The sequence below is a fragment of the Aptenodytes patagonicus genome, chromosome 7 (assembly GCF_965638725.1).
Source record: "Aptenodytes patagonicus chromosome 7, bAptPat1.pri.cur, whole genome shotgun sequence".
Taxonomy (NCBI): domain Eukaryota; kingdom Metazoa; phylum Chordata; class Aves; order Sphenisciformes; family Spheniscidae; genus Aptenodytes; species Aptenodytes patagonicus.
This window is the reverse complement of record NC_134955.1, coordinates 35,816,387-35,834,368: the sequence shown is the minus strand read 5'-3', so window position 1 is coordinate 35,834,368 and position 17,982 is coordinate 35,816,387.

Sequence of the window (17,982 nt, the reverse complement as noted above, 5' to 3'; positions counted from 1 at the left end):
CATATGACACCAAGCTGAGTCGAGCAGTTGACACATCAGAGGGATGGGATGCCATCCAGAGGGACCTGGACAAGCTCGAGAAGTAGGCCTGTGTGAACCTCATGAGGTTTAACAAGGCCAAGGACAAGGTCCTGCACCTGGGTTGGGGCAACCCCTGGTATCAATACAGGCTGGGGGATGGAGGGATTGAGAGCAGCCCTGCCGAGAAGGACTTGGGGGTACTGGTGGATAAAAAGCTGGACATGAGTCAGCAGTGTGCGCTCGCAGCCCAGGCGGCCAATCGTATCCTGGGCTGCATGAAAAGAAGCGTGGCCAGCAGGTCGAGGGAGGTGATTCTGCCCCTCTACTCTGCTCTGGTGAGACCCCACCTGGAGTACTGTGTCCAGCTCTGGAGTCTTTAGCACAGGAAAGACATGGACCTGTTGGAGCAGGTCCAGAGGAGGGCCACAAAAATGATCAGGGGGATGGAACACCTCTCCCATGAAGAAAGGCTGAGAGAATTGGGGTTGTTCAGCCTGGAGGAGGCTCTGGGGAGACTTTATTGCAGCCTTTCAATAAAGGGGGCTGTCCTGGTTTCAGCAGGGATAGAGTTAATTTCTTTCTTAGTAGCTGGTACAGTGCTGTGTTTTGGATTTAGGAGGAGACCAATATTGATAACACACCGATGTTTTAGTTGTTGCTAAGCAGTGCTTACACTAGTCAAGGACTTTTCAGCTTCCCATGCTCTACCAACTGAGAAGGCTGGAGGTGCACAAGAAGCTGGGAGGGGGCACAGCCAAACTGGCCAAAGGGACATTCCATACCATGTGACGTCATGCTCGGTACATAAACTGGGGAAAGCTGGCCAGGGGGGCCACTGCTTGGGGACTGGCTGGGCATCGGTCAGCGGGTGGTGAGCAATTGCACTGTGCATCACTTGCTTTATGTATTACTATTATTATTATTATTGCTATTATTATTTTATTTCAATTATTAAACTGTTTTTATCTCAACGCACAAGTTTTTCTCACTTCTGTTCTTCCAATTCTCTCCCCCATCCCACCGGGGCAGGGGGTGGGGAGGAGTGAGCGAGCGGCTGTGTGGTACACATTTGCCAACTGAGGTTAAACCACAACACGGGCTTATAAGAAAGATGGGGAAAAACTTTTTAGTCTGTTGCAATAGGACAAGGGGTAATGTTTTTAAACTAAGAGGGTAGACTTAGACTAGATATAAGGAAGAAATTTTTTACGCCAAGGGTGGTGAAACACTGGAACAGGTTTCCCAGAGAGGCAGTAGATGACCCATCCCTGGAAACATTCAAGGTCAGGTTGGATGGGGCTCTGAGCAACCTGATCTAGTTGAAGATGTCCCTGCCCACGGCAGGGGGGTTGGACTAGATGACCTTTAAAGGTCCCTTCCAATCCAAACTATTCTATGATTCTATGAATTTCCATTTCACTGAGTGTAACTGAGGCTAAGGTACCAGAATGGAAAGAAATACTTGTAGTTAAATACATTTTAATGGGATATAAACAAGCTGAAGCAAACCTAGAAAGGTTATTGGGGGTGAATCTTCTACTGCAGATTCATGAAACAATACTGGGTGCTAGTTTGTCTAAGGGTCACATTCAGTTGTAAGCTAAGTAAGAAAGATTAGTAGGCAAGTTTGGCTGATGGGCCATTCAGTAGTAAGCTGTTAGGTCTTTAAAATTCAGCCTTATTGGAGGCTTTCATTGACTGATGAAAACTGTCTTGTGTGTACCTAATTCTTCTTGAGACTGCCTACTGTGATTGTCCTAAAGCCTTCTTCAACAAATGAGGAAAAATGTGTGGGTTCCCTAGCACAGCTGACCCCTGAAAAGAGAAGAGAAGGATGAGGTGTGCATGAGAGGCATGTAAATAGCTGATCTGAGCTCTAAGAACATGCCAGCAAGCTAAAAATACCAGTGCAAGGAAAGGGACATCTGTCTTTGAGGATTCATCATAGCAACCATTACAGTGGACTGTAACACTTAAGAATTATCTGCTTCAGAGGTGACAAAATGCCAACACTTCTCAGTACCAGGCAGGAATATCTGTGCTTTCACAAAACCAAATTCCAAGTTCTGTTTTGTGTGAGAACCTTTACATGAAACTCCAGGACTAGTGTGTCAGCTAAAATCAGCACTCGCTATTCCCATCAGCATCCATAATTATCCCACAGAGAAAGCTGCAGTGAGCATATCCTGTCAGTCTCCAGAAGTGCTTGAGTTAGACATGCCCATCTTCCATACCATGCGCTCTTGTAGCTGATTAGTGGACAAGGAAGAAGGTCAGGAGACAACTTGCATCTCTACTACTTACAGAAGGTCTGGCACAGCCCAAGGCACAACACTCATCTACTAGAGAATGCAGTTTTCTGGGTGGCTGCTGCATGGTACAAAGGGAGTATGGTTCCTTACTTATTACTACCCTGAAATCCCTTCTTAGGGCTCTGGAAGGAGATTAGATAGAGCCTGGCCTTGCATCTAAAATCCTCTGCAAATTGTAAAGCAACTATGGTAAACTTGCATAAAGGACAATATGCCGTATTTTTTCCCTGCTTCTCATACTGTATACTTAGAGTGGTCCAAAGCAATGTCAGGGTCTCTAAAATGGATCATCAAACTTAAAACAACAAAAAAATATACCCTCTACTTACATGTATTCACTCTCACATTGTATCAGGTCCTTCTAGCAAAAGTTTCTGTGGAAAAGCACAACGAAAAGCTGAGAGGCAAGGGCCACACTTGCAAGGAAAATTCTGATATTCTTTGCAATAAGGGTGATCAAATACCGCACAGCCTCCTTGGACATGTGGTTCAATCTCCCTTGTTGGAGACTGGAGAAGTCCTTGAGCAACTTGACCAAAGGTAGCCCTGCTTTAAGCAAGAGGTTGAACCTGATGACCTCTGGAAATTCCTTCCAGCTGAAATTATTCTACAATTCTATTCCTAAAAATGTTTAGGTCAATGGCTGGCAGGTAGAGATAAGAGCAAAGGAAAAAATGCAGCCAAGGGGAAATCTCTGGACCAGGTAAGGAAATAGAAAAGGACTGAGAAAGCAAGAGATGATTATGTAGGAAACTGGGAAAAGCAAAGAGCAGAAGGAGCCCACAGCTGCAATAAATGTTACTGCATCCCCCAAGGAGCTTTGGGACAGCAACACACTGAGTAACGGCTGAGCAGCTAAGAGCTGTGGGCAGCAGAGCTCCCAGAGGTCTTGGACTCCTGCAGCTCCTGTCTCCTGTGCTGTCTGGCCAGAGCTTTCTCAGCACCACTTTCCCTCCCAGCCTTTCAGCAACTTTCCTGGCTCTGTCCCCTGCTCCATTCTCAGTGGCTCTCTAGCAGCACACTTGTGCCTGCTCTGCACCAGGCCACCTTCTCAGTTTTCCTTACTTAGGGGTATGTTGATGTAAGACACAACATTTCAGTATTTAAAACCCATTTGTACATGCCTGCACAAGTTTAACTGATTATACTTTGTGCAAGACAGAAGTGAATTGAGCCCCATGCCTCTAGTTGTGTAGTAATAGCTTCTCCCTGAGAAATCCCCAGCAACAGCATATTTCTGTCAGACACACTGCAGCCTCCCCATGACCACCACCAGATTTCTCTTAAATAACTTTCAGACTAGTGAGCTATTAGCTGTCACTTTGGCATGCTGAGTGCTTTTCCTCAGGAATAATTTCTGCTCAGTCATTCAAATTATTTCCCAACCTGTTCACTCTTTTCTACATGCCCTCATTTCTTCCTCTCCAGAGAAGATGGCACAACATATATATTGTTTCTTTTAGCATGAAGTATTCAGGGATCCTAGCAGTGCTGATGCAAGGAAGGTATGGAAAATATGAGTACTTAGTACTGGATGAGAGTAGCAGTTTGACTATGTGGTTCAGACAAACCCTGCTGCCTCAGATTTGACAGATAACAGCTTCAAAAACACAAGTTGGGTCTCCATCAGATTTCCAACTTTGACCGTTATCATACCTAGAAAGCACTTGGATTCAAACTTTAAGCTGCCTCTGTTTCGATGAACATGGGTTTGTTCTGCAGCCTTAAGCCCATCAACTTTGAGAAAATTCAAGTGGGGATCAGGCTAACAGTCCAGCAATGGGATTTTTAACTCTGTACTTGGTGGGAAGCCATTTGCCCCTTCAGAAGGTTTAACTGTCCCCCAGATGCACGGTTTTCTTTAATGATGTTTGCAATTCTTGTAGCATACCAGATGGTCTGTATGAGGTTATTCTGTGTTTCTTGGCTTGGGAATGTACACTATAAACAACTTAATCAAGGGATTTTCCTTTCTTATTCCTAAAGCAGGTTGACCTTTGGCTGCAAGTTCAGTTCCTGGACTAACTCATGAGCCAAAATATAATTCTACGTACGGTCTCTGCACCAAGCAAAATAAATTCTTAAGAGTCATTTAAAAGGAAACCCCAACCAATCCACCTGTATCGCTGCTTCCCTCCCATGAATAGTTTTCAAAATATCTGTGGCAAAACACATTAATTCATGCTACTCATGCAGAGAAGCAACTGTAATTTGAGCATAAGGAGGCTCTTTTAAAAACTCTGAAAATGTCAGGTAGAAAGCTATGCCTGGAAATATAGCCCTGTTCTGCTTTATTTCTTGACTTCATCCAAGTGCAGTGCTTTTAGGGCTACTCCCAGCTATCCTATGGTGAGTACCAGTCAGGATAATATATGTATATAATTGCAAATAACCACATATACACCACTCTCAAAATTTGACTGCTGAGGTTTTTGAAAAGCCTGTCTCAGATCTTGCTGTGTTTAATCACTCTTGCCCATACTGACAGGTGGTTTCACAGGAATACCTTCAGATCTTGCATTGCTACTGGGTATGCTTGCCAGTTTTTTCTTCATTCTCTCAGAATTAAGAGAAACTGTTTGTTCAGAGGCAGTGGAAGCTATTTTGGTTTCCTCTTATGACTCTTGTTTTGATGCATCGGGAATTTCTTATTCCTCTTGATACCCAAGCCTACTCACTTCCACAATGTAATAACCAATGTAGAGCCACCCAGCCTAAGTAAGCTCCCTGTCTGTCCTTTCCAACCTTGTTGGCTGAAAAGGGTTTTACCTTTACTGGGACAACTTTTCAGCTCTGGCAGCTGTCGTTAGGTTTCTTGATCACAGCACAGTTTTACTTTGCAGGAGGTCCTGGATTTTGTGGTTCATCTAGTTCTATATTTGCAGACTGACTAGTGCGGACAGTACATAGGTTTGCTTGGAATTAGCTGTTGCACATGGATGTTGATGAGGTCTTCTGTTGGGTTGTACTACTACTCCCATGTAGATTTCCAACATTATTGTTGTTCTTGCCTTTGTTCATTTTTTCTGCTTGACTTTCCATCGCAGTAGGTAGTTACAGTGCAGTTTTCTCTCTCTCACTGACTTCTAGAATGGAAATAGACTGGAAACAGTGTTCTGAATCTGATTCCCAGAACATCTAGGCACCTAAGCTCAGTTTTCTTTATTAACATCCCCTTTGCTCAGTAGTTCAGCAGCAGAATGGCACATTGCTTTTGACAGCTCCTCCCTTCCTCTTTGTCCTGTGGTTTACACAGTTAAAAGAAAGGAAAGAAAAAAAAGAGAGCTTGAGCAGCAACCTACCACTGCGGGAGTGGAATCGGAGGGATTTTGCTGCAGGGGAAACAGACCCACGGCAGGAATGAGTCCATATGCTTCAGTGATGATGGCTGGAGTTATTTTCAGCAGAGTTGTTTCTCACATTACTTCTCCTTAGCTATTTAGCCATCAGGGGGTCGCAGCCTGTCAGACTCAGCGTTCTCCTGTGCTGTTATGAAAACAGCAAATGCCATCATTGGTTTTCCACTGTGGGTGAATGAAGTGTTCAGTAAACAGTGTTCCCACCTAAGGCAAATTTTATATTATGTTGAGAGGTAACCACCACTCCCTTGCTGTCTTTCATCAGTTCACAGTATATTAAACAGCAAAACTGGTAACAACTTACATAGCACCTTTCATCTTGACGAATCCCAAGGCTTTACAGGGATAGTTTCCCCTACTATTGAAGCACAATCTTCAAAAGCACCCAGCAACATTATAAATAGTACAGGGCAAGGGATGGAACACAAAAATGCTGAGTCCAAACTAAGCTAGCAGATACTTATTTGTTTATTGAACAGATCTTAGCAGTGGGCAAAAGTTTACAGCCTCAGACACAGATCTTCTGAATAACCCAACAGATCTGTCCTGTCTGATTTTGAAATTGCCCTAAAGAAATCCACACGTCAATCAAAAGTTTAGACTTCACAGTCCATGTTTTACTTAGCTTGCTAGTAAATGATTTCCTATTTATTGCACTTGTGTTGTCTCTTTGATTTCAGTTGGGAAATGGCATGAACCCCAGTAATGATGTTGAAATAGACAATTATCCACTAAGGATCAGCTATGCCGTCATCCTTGCTGTGCAAAGACTTCGTGCCTAAAATAAAAAGGCACTAGCCTCACCCTAGATACACTACAATCTAAGTAGGTACATAAAGCAATGCTAGAGAAAAGAGTTGCTCACTACTACTGGTAGTAGAGGTAGAGAAGGAAAACCAAAGCTTACAGCCAAAATCCTGAACAGGCATAAAATAATAGATGTAATTAGGTCCTAATCCTTGCCTTAAAGGTAGAGAAATTACCATGAAAGAAATTGTAAGGCTGTCTGAATAGGTTTATTTGCATGAGGTTGGTTGCTCATTATACTTCTGGATTGTTTGTAGCTTAGTAAAATTTAGTGTTAGGAACTGCAGAGATGATGAAGAGGTAAAGGTAGGAAATAAAAACTACAGATGAATTATTACTAGTGAGATAGAAGGACAAAAAGGAGAGAGGCATAAGAGCAAGGAAGAGTCCATGTAATCGTACAAGCTGAAGATGTCAGCTTAGGTCAACAGAGCTAGAAAAAGTAAAGGAGAAGACTTCATATTCAATTAGATAAGTAGGGATATCTTGTCAGGGTTGCAGAGTTGAAACCCTAATTTCTTCTGTTTGGTATTGCTCTACAGAGTCTCCTTTATCTGTAGCTGAATGAGAGCCAATACTGTTGTAGGTCCCTTCCAACTGAAATAGTTTATTCTATTCTAATAGCAACAGACAGCTGTGAAAGCTGCCCATGGCAGATTACGAGAATGAAATGGTTGTTTCCAAGATGTGCATCACAGGCTGCTGGGACTTGAAAAGCTTTTATATATGGATAACTACCACTAACTTCAGGTCATTTGAACTGTTTTTCACGTCATGCCTTACAGGTAATTAATACAGGAGTTCTTGGTCCTTCTCCAGAACCATTGCAGAAATTGGTATTGCCTCTCCTTGCTGGCATCTTTCTGTTAATAGGCAGTCAGGGTGGGCACATGGAGAAGGATGTTGGGTCTCTTTCTGACAGACTCCCATGGCTGAGGACCATGTTGTTCAGGTGAAGTCTCTACATGTCACTGGGAAGTAGCAAGTTTGGGAGTCAGACTTTTTCTCAGGCTTAGGTGTTCAGCAGAGCTTTCAGGCTTGGACTGGGAAGCTGTCAGGGGTGGAGCTGAGCAGTATCTAGTAGCATTTTAGACAGGATTTTTAGGCAACTGCTTCCTAGCTTTGTAGGGAGAGTACAGTTCCTTACTTGACCTTCTCTCTGAACAACTCAACAGACGTGAGACTGGGTACCTGGTTTGGACCTTGCCAAAAGGGATATCCCAGTATGCTCTGCTGGTCCTCCCTTTGCTTCTGCTGGCAGGGGAGAAGAGTATGGCTCTACTCAGACCTCTTCCATTACTCAAACCCCAATCCATTATTAGGTGGATGCTTAGGCTGAGAATTGTTGATGTTAACATTAATCTTGGGGTTTTTTGTTTACCTCTAAATTCAGACCCTTTAGGATCCATGCAGAGCCAAAGTGTGCAGAGCACAGAAAATTCCAGATGGCTGAATTATAGCACTTCAAACCGTTTTTTGTATGCTATGAATAAAGAGGTATTTTGGTCTGTTTGATCATTCTGCCTCTCCTGAGGTCTTTAGGACTAGCTATCACCACTGAAAGGATGTTTTTTCTAAGCAATTGTTAACATCTTGCTACAACTGAATTTGTTATTGAAGTATTACTGTGCTGTGCTCCTCCAAGCCAACAAAGTCAAATGCCGTTGCAAGCCTGAAGAATGTAAATTGTTTTGAAAATAACACCTGCAGTACTTGAGATAAAGCAGGGTAAGAGCTGATTACACTAGGAACCAAGAGGGATTCCACAAGGCTCAGGAACATCTTTCTGCTACTTGGCAAATATTAACATTTTCCCCTTCCAACTGAAAAAAGCATCAGTAACCTGCTGATGAGTAGCAACACATCACTTCAAGAGAGTCTGACAGTCAACAGTACCTTCACTATGGGAATCTGGCTCAGCTTCTGCCACATCCAGTGCTGTGGCACTGAAATTTGAAGTACTGCTGCCATCTGCAGGGGCTCAACTTGATGTCATTTCCATGCTTTATTGCTGAGCTTGTCAGAAACAAAATATTCTCCAGAAACTTGCTTATCAGGCATGTCAGATTCCATAATGATTGCTTTTTGCTGTGTACCACCCTTTCTCAGGCCCCAAAGGCCCAAACACCTCCAAACCAAAGCTTCAAACATGTTTCAGAGGGACTTCTTTGGGTCTGTACTTAGAATAACACATGGCAATTTCATTACATTTCCCCCTTTTAAGGTGTGCCCTTCCTGTAAACTTATTTTTAGTGCTACAAAATAGACTGCTAATAGCCCAAAGTGAAAGCTTGTAAATCTGATCAAACATCAAATTTATCCCAACTGCTTCTCCACAATGGAAGGTGTGATTGCATATCAACATGTAATCATACTGCTCTGCAGCTTAATGCTGGTCTTGTATGTGCTCATGGACTTGTACCTACATGTATATTTTAAAGAAAGCACATTAGATAATAAAGAAGAATCGGGGGGGGGGGGAGAAAAATTGACTGCAATAGACCATAGTAAGATAGTATTTGTATTATCTAAGTAAGCCTACTACTAAGATGTAGGCTACGTGAGCTAATCTAAGTCTAGCTTGACAGAGGGGTTGATACTGGTGGTGCATGGAGCTAGGTGCAATCCATACTGCCTATACCAAAAGCAATGGGAAATGTTGGCATGAGAGTTGTGACTGTGATCGTGTTAAGGCAGAGGGAACTTCAGAACTGGGGGAAAAAGGAGGGTATCGAGTATTTGGTATTTGAGTTGCATGTAAATCAGTCATGGAGTTAGGTGTAAACCTGTAGGATACTAGAATAACAACTGTGCATACTGGAAAGGCACAAAGGCCACTGGACCTGGTACAGACTCCATAGCACAATTCAGGAGTATAAGATGTAGCACAGAGTTAATGATGCTAGGCGAGGAGTCGTGAAGTCCTTCAGAACCCAGGATTACAGAACTTGGCAAAACTTGCTTGTCAGAGTTTTTCTAGGTGTTCATAACAGAAATGAAAAATAATGAGGTCAAACACTTGGGCGAGTATGAGTTTCAGACATGACCCCATTATGTCTGAGGTCTGAAGATGAAACAAATGATGGAGAGCCTCCACCTGGCAATTAAGAACACTTCTAGCTTTGTTATCTGTTCTTATGCTGTGAAAGTGCTGGTTGCTGAGATCCTATTTTTCCTATTCTGAACAACAAGCACAGAAAACAAATGAACTACTGACTCCATATAGACTTCTCCTTGGCATCTAACAGATTGTTTTGCTTCTCACTTGAAGAGTTCAGTTTCAGGTCATTTTCTGTCTCTTCTTGATATTTTTGACAGGATTCTCCATCTACTGTACATTCAGTACAAGCTCACTTTCACATCGGAGATAGTTTTTAGGATAGGCAGAAAAAGATTTTTCTTTGCATGAACTGAAGACAGGATTAGAAAGCAATTCTCACCTCCAAATTTGTTTTATTTCATAACTCCTTTGCTTCTCGAAATGGCCTAATTTTATAAACAACAGTAGCTTGTGACTGTGGCAAACTTTAGCTATGAGAATATTTTAAGTTGAAAAGCTTTAGAAGCTCATATTAAGGAGTAATTTCCAGCTCTATATCTGGGTGATATAACCACTAGGCACTGAATCTTGAACCTGCTGAACAAACCATAACAAACCTCATAATCCTTCCCCGTTTACTGGAAATACGGTCAGTAGACTTCTTAAGTGATTGAAATAAGGCCAACAATGTCACTGTGCTTTCATCATAAAAAGTTACCTGAATCCAAAGCAAGGCTGGACCAGTTTCACTCCATTAGTTACAGGTAAGCACATTATTGAAAAAATGTATGTGCTTGCCATTGTGTGTGTATAGATACCTGCCTAGTGAATTTGCAAGCAAAGATGGATGTGTTGCAATTGCACTCAGAAGTGTCTGAAAAGAGATTGGATGTATAAGGTATTTGTCTTGATCCTGCAGTCATCCTGTGCACTCAGCCCTCACTGAAGTGCTGCGTGAAGACAGATGGGGTTAATTCCTGAATGGGAATAAGAGCCACTACTGAAGTGCAGCTGAAATACAGCTTCCATTTGTCAGCGGGAATGCCGTTGTGAGCGACTATACAAATTCAGCGCTAGCTCGGGACAAATGACAAAGAACCATTCTCAATCAAATGAAATTTATGGCGAACGGAGAAATAAGTCACAAACTGCCTTATCTGTTATGTAAAATGAAAGGGAATTATTAGTGATTCTTAGTCTAGAAGCCATATTAGTTTTACCTCTCATCTGGAAGATGCATTGTCTCCTACTTCCAGAAGATAGTGCTCTCTAGACCAACATTATACATTGATTTTTGTCATTATCTGAGGGGATAAATCATTCTTATCTGAGCGACCAAAGAAATACTCAGGGGCTTCTTTAATACCTAAGTACTTATCTATGCTAGTGCTGCTACAGAGGGAGAGAAAATTCTTTCTTGCTCTTACAGGAAAAATGTGCTCTTTCTTCTTATCTCTGTTTTATATATACAGAAAAACCTAACTAAAGCTCAAGACATCTGTTTCAACCAGCTGAAAAAATAAAACAAGGGCTCTAGAGACCTCAGAATAGAAAGAGCTGTGGAAGTTGGGAACTAGCTCCACCTGCTAGTTCTCTAGTGACTACCCTAGCTGACACCATCCCACGACATCACTGGGCACATCTTTACCTTAAGAATCCAAGACAAACATGTAAGAAACAGGATAGGGAAGGTAGAGGAAAATAGGTACCAGGAAAGAAATATGAGAGAATGCTGGTGTTTGCAGTCCTGCTATGTACACCTTGTTTTGAGTAGCTGCCTTCACTCTCTAGGTGGTTGTATCATCTCCAAAGATTTTGTTACCCTTTCCAGAGCAACTGTGCAGTTCAGTTTTATTTTCCAGCCTACAATTCTTTGGAAGTTTTCTTGCTCTGAGCTAAATTAATGCCTTCTGCTGCACAGAGCAAGAACCCCTAGTTAACAAGGGCTTTTTTCACAACATTGGGACCTTGGGACTGAGCATTTGAAAACCCTAAAAATTAACTGAGTACCTAAGAACAATGACTGGAGCAGAAGGCAGGGAGTACTATGAGTGTTGGAAAGTTACTACAATCAGAGATGTTAATAGGGATTTATGAATCAAAGTGCTGTCACTTGATATGAGCAGTTGCCCAGCATTCAGTGCCTTTCCAGCTTGTTTCTCTGGAGCAGTACATCTCAATAAGAACATAAAAAAAGCTTTGCTTTCCTGAGGCTAACTGTAAGGAACAGCAGTAAGGCGTATTGTTCATAAATTCAGCAAGGCTTTTCTACATAGTGCTTAAGAAAAAAAAACAAACACAAACCCCCCTCTTGCAAAGTTTTCGTTGTGTAATGAAGTCCCATTTCACTGCTCTCATTTATCCTGGATGAGAGGTGACTACCATGCACACTGGATGATTAGAATGGCTAACAGACACCACAGACTTCAGCATGCTCCAGCACAGCTACGCAGATGAAGAGGCAGCGAAGCCTGGAAATCCTGGGGTTCAGAGAGCTTGGGGAAGCCAGCCAGAGGGCTGATGATGTCCTGATGAGTCCGCTGGTGTCTGGAGCACTGGATGTCTTCTGACCTCCCGCAGGTGGGAAATTCAGAGCTGCTCCATGTTTCCATCAGGTCACAACAGTCATCGGGAACTCGTGAAGTGGGAGAGAGCTGCTGCCTGTGTTCACTTCTGAGACAATCAGCAGCACAACAACCCCTGTCACTTGCGCTTGCTGCTACAGGGGCTGACATACCAGCTCAAGAGACTTGTAAATGTATGAGCTAGAACCATCTGAATGTGTACACACACATACAAATGTGTGTAAAGAGATAATTGATTTCTATAATATTATTTCCCCTGACAGGATTCACAAATTGGACTTGCCATGAGTATGGCTAGAGCAGTCTTGTATTCAAAGCAGGCCCCATTCCTGCCAATCTGCTGGTTAAATTGCTGCTGCTACTGCGGCGCTGTCACCAACTTCCCCCAGGCTTGGCAAGCACTGTCACTTGGAAGGCAGCAGGCGAATGTCACCGCTATCTCACGACAGGATTCCTTTAATCCTTGGCATCCCCTCGCATGATTGCTCGCTACTTAATGAGTTGCTCCTAAGCACACAGTTAAATGGAGTTGTAAGAAACTGAAAGCTCTCGTTGCTTCAGCTGTTGCTTTGGCAGGATTTTTTCAGCAGTTTGCTACCTTTGACGGTGTCTGGAACACATGCTGTTCTCCAGATTAGACTGAGGCCAGCCTTAAACTGCAAACGTTGTAAATACAGATCCTGAATCCAGGCTTCAGCCAGTTGGTTCAGCTTTTTCCAAGAACTGAGCCCTGGGAAATTAGATTAAATCCATGATAAACTTCACTTCAGCTATACATAAAACATGCAAATACACATCAGCAAAACAAATTGCATAAAATTAATTTATGCCTAGTTTTCCCTCCACAGGCACTTCTGCTCTGGAGATCACACAGTTATATGGTGGAGGGAGCACTGTCTGGGGAACAGCGTGCCTGCCTTAGAGAAAGAGAAAGCAAAGGGTGATGGAAATAAGCTGAAGAAATAACAGCCCCATGGTTATGTTATATGCCCCATAGGCAGTTATATGTTATGCTGGAGAAATGGATTTAATGTCTGCCATAGAGTTACTAAGTGGTACTCATCAAACACTGGAATGTGGGCCACAGCTGTGTGTGTTTATGTGGTGCTGGTGGGAGCTAGCCCACCCCACGGACCTGGGCTGGCTCTGCCTGGGGTCAGCTGTGGTGCCTTCGAATCCACAGTTTAATCGGCAGGTCAGGTAAACTGTCCGTGGACAGCTGACAACTGAACTTCTAGTCCAGGGACGATGAACAGCTTGAGTATCTATTGTCAGTATTCCCATATCTGTGTCCATTTTCTCAGACCTCTCATACCGCCCACTCTCCGCTGCAATGCCCCACTACCTTTAACTGCTATTTTCTACTTCCTCATATAAATTAACAATTAAGAGCTGTTTATTCAACTGTCATCCATTTTTCACACCCTTTTCAAGTTCAGGCTTAGGTATCTCCCTGTCGCTCTGCGGGATTTGCCCAAGGCTTTCATTGCATCCTTTAAAATCTCTAAGCCAAATAAAACATCATCCCTTTTATAAGTCAGCGGGCAGGAGAACCTCAAAATATTAAACGCTTTGTTTAAATGATAACAATGCCATCAAAGCTTTGTACCAGAATTAAGAGAAATAATATAACTCAGGTCAGAGGATTCAAACATTTGGGGACCCTAGTTCTATTTTTTCAAGCCTTCAGGCCAGTCATTATTTTCTTCTAAAAATAAAGAAGTCATATTTTTGCCATTCATGTAGTTAGTACCAGCTGTCCAAGAGAAAATAAATCTCTTTCCAATCTTTGGAGCTTTAAAGAACAATCCATTTCAGGCAGAAACGGTTTGCTGCTTCATGTTAGGCAGGCTTCCCAAATTTTCAGTTGAAGTAATATCACACATTTGCTCTTAAAGAACATTGGAACAGTGTTATTTACAACATTATTTTCAAATGCAAATGACAATGTCTGCAGCTGAAAAATGGTTTCAGCTCTGAATTAATTTACTGCTTTCCAGTCAACTAGAGCACACATGCTTTCCAGTAAATCCAAATGTTTATGCAAGTTCTAGGCCTAGTTTAATGAGCTTGGGAAGGTTCCCAGTACATGGCTGCTAACACTCAGATACTTGCTAATGACACAACTCATAAGCAAGCCAATTCCATCTTCCTACAGCCACAGTAAAAGCAAAATGATCAGCTTTCTGTTAACCTACGTTGCCTCTATTTATCCAGCAGGATGGGCCATGGACCTCGTGCTTACTGCCCCCCTCTACCATATGCCTGAGCTTGCCGTATGGGTACTATAGCCACTGCTTTTTGTATGTGTGACCATTACTATGCATGCACTCAACAAATACCTGCCCAGTCCAGGGAAAAGAGGTGTGAGAGGAGGTTTCGTGAATCTTTGTCCTTTGTGGCCAATTATCGGCCACTCTCTGATCTGGGAGGCAGAGGCCAAGCCGTGCCCATGTACTGCACCACTCACATGCAGTGAGTCCAGTGTGCTGAGGAAAGCATCTGGGCATCCTGGCAAAATAATAGCTGGGAGCAGGCTGCCACCACCAGCCACAGTCACCTGCTCGCTAGCCGCTTGCCTAGTAACAGCAAGAGGAAAAAAAAAGGGACCAAGAGCCAGGGGAATTTTTCTGCTGACTGTTTATGGCTGTGGGATCTAGACTGAGCTCTCTCGGCTGGGCAGGACAGTTCTTGCAGTCAAATATTTAAGTACAACAGAACAGCTCTTACTTTGCTTATTATCTTTGTGAGTCACCATGGAAATTAATTCTACATTTTTTATTTCCTGGTTTCTGTTAGAATCAAAGCTGTGAGGACAAAATAGATGACAGCTATGCTAGGACAGCAGATGTTTCCGGAGGGAACGGCTCTACTTTTATGCTCTTATGTTTTTCCCTGGTGATGTGAATAAGGGTTATCAATATCACTTCCATCTCTCAGCAGCTGAGGTAGGGCAAGCCTCCAGTAAGCAGAAGACAGGAGGGTACAGCTGGGAAATCATTTCAGTATTGCTAGACCCAAGAGAACAAAGGTCCTTAGTCATATTGCAAAGGAATTGCATACGTACCATCAGGTCAGAAGACTGAACAAGCACAGTTAAGGAGATGCATAGTGCTTTTCTGGTTTGTCTTTTGGTATGTTTTTATTCCATGCAGAGAGGTGCAAGGGATGCTCTGGGGAGACATGTGCATGAGAAAGAGTGAACCAGTGTTTCCCACTCTCACAGATGTATTCAGGAATCCACTCATTCACACCAGTGTTTCTTTCCCAGTTATGGTACTGATCCTGCTTCAGACCCATAGGCTTCCTTGCTTCCCCTTCACCTGGCTCCAGGAGGCTGTGCTCCCCGGCAAGCTGTGCACCTCCTGTTCATCACACCATGGCTGCAGAAGCTGCCGTGTTCCGCAAACCCAGGCTCGCTTCCTCCCTCCTTACCTTGCATGTGCCAAGGCAAGCTCCTCCACTTCTCCTGCATCTGTCAAACCTAGGCACAACGACATGGTGAGCATTACTGGCCCTGTGCCATGACCAGCTGTCCATTAATAAAAACCAGCATCACGACCATCTGTCTCGGGGAACGACGTTCCTTTCCCAAAACCAAACTTTCTCAACTGAATCTGCTCTTAGCTGTCAGTCCCTCTCATCTGCCCTGGATGTAGATACTTCCAGAGCACCCTAGCTGATTCTCCCACATCTCTTTGCCAGCAGTTTCCAAATTTAAAAAATCAAACCCTTCTAACCTTGCACGCCTGACACCATTCAAATGCCTTTGCAGGAGTAACACTTCAGACGGTCCTAATAGCACTGCAACATTTTTCAGTTATCACTTCTTCCTCAAATTTTTGAAGAATTTGCCAGGTCAAATGTGAAATCACTCTGTGAAACAACAAACCATGCACATTTCTTCACTTTCTGCGACCCAAAAGGTGCAACAAAAAGCTATTACTTAGGAAACCCAGTTAGTGTCCCTTTTGCTGTGCTGTAACCATGGTATCTCAGCCACAGCTGTGCCTGCTGCTCTCCTGGCAAAGGCTTTGCTGACTCACCAGCTGATTCACACAGGCAGCAGCTTTATCTGGTTTCTGAGGAGCATCACTGTGCCTGTGTGCGGTCCCCCTGCATGCCCCAGGCAACACCTATATATAGCCGCTCTGTTTCCATCCCCAGAGCAGTTGCCTGTATGATGGGCACAGCCTCCAGAGGGTGAAATGAGGGTCTTTTTTGTCCTTTGCTGAACATGTGCTGCCATGGGTCTGGGGGCAATAGTTAAGATGGAGCACCCGAATGGATGCCATCTGTAGAGTTAACAACCTGAAAAGAATTCCTTGCTTCTGTTTCATTGTCAATAGCTGCCAGTCTGCTCTCCCCTTCGATGAACACCACAGTTCCCATGAACCCTGTACAGCTCAGGTCAAGCATCAATAACTGCACAGGCTGTTATTTAAATAGAATCACTGGCCATAAAACGTTCTAATATAACTTATATGTATTCTGGTAAAAATGACAAGAGTTTATGCTGTAAGCTCTGGGGGCAAGCACTGTCTTAGTTCAACTTTGTAAAATATTGATGTTGGCTTAGGATTTTTTTCATACTACATCAGTCACAAAAAGAGAAGATACACCTCTCTGCCAGATGGACTGCTATTCTGTAAACAAAAATAAAGGACCAAGGGAAAGCTATACAGTATAGAAGCAGAAAATGACTAGCATGTGTGTCTTGTTTCCGTTTTCTTTTATTTTCTTTTTAGTTTTTTCTTCTGCTTTTCCCTGTTTATAATGTTTCCACTACTTGCAGCTCTTGTACTGTTTCTTTTAATCTTCATCTCAATTACTTTTCTTAACTTAATAAACTACACATCTGTTCAGTCAATGGAAATGTTATTGAAAAACAATGCGGTGCTTGGTCCAAAATAGACTGAACCAAAATTGAGGAACGGTAGGGTTAGGAGGTTAACCATGCCCCTTTACTTTTTACTTGTTTTGTTTTTGTAAGTTTAATTTGCTGAGTGGCTTCTGTGTCTGTGCACCAGCTGACATTGATCGGCTCCAATAGGGTAACTTGACAAGACACGCTAATTCGGCTGCCAGCTTTTTTCCTTCTGATCTGGGTTTGTCTCATACAGAGGCTGGTGGGAATGTCTGGTGTATCTCCTCATGCACTCGAGAAATGTGAGGGTTGTTCTCTCAAATTACAAACCCAAACTGCCCAGCAATATCAAGCATTTGGATGGGATTGCGCCAGGACAAAACGAACTAGGAAGCTGCTGCAGTTCTTCTAGTCTGAGTTTCTGTATATGGAGAAACAAAAAAGCTGGGAAAAGCTGATATTTGTAATAAGGGAATTAAATTGCATGAAGGAAAACAAAATGGAAACATAGGTTTGTATAAGGAAAAGCCATCAAACACTGAGAACTACACATTTTTGCATTTGTCCTTAAAAGCAATATATTGGCTAGGACTCTGGCATTCAGAACTGGATTTGAGGCAGCACTGGAAGTAGTGACATGGGAGTGATGTTGCATAAAGTACTAATGAGAAAAGGTACACAAATGCTATATAAATGAGCTATAGATGTATTGAACACTGAGTATTAATGTTTAGTATCTGGAGAGTCAGCTTCTGGATGTCAGTTCCTCATGGGGATGTTCCATGAACTTCCCCACAACATTGCACTCAGATTCAGACTCAAGGGTGTGGAGAAAAATCTGGGGAGAAGCTGTGTGTAAAAGACTGCAGGGTCACAGAATGACTCACAGTGAAAGTCTTAATACTCAAAAATGTCAGTAAAATTTTCTGCCATGTTATTCTCTACCAAATAAAATGAGCCACCTGAATAACTTCTTGAAAGGGCCATGGAT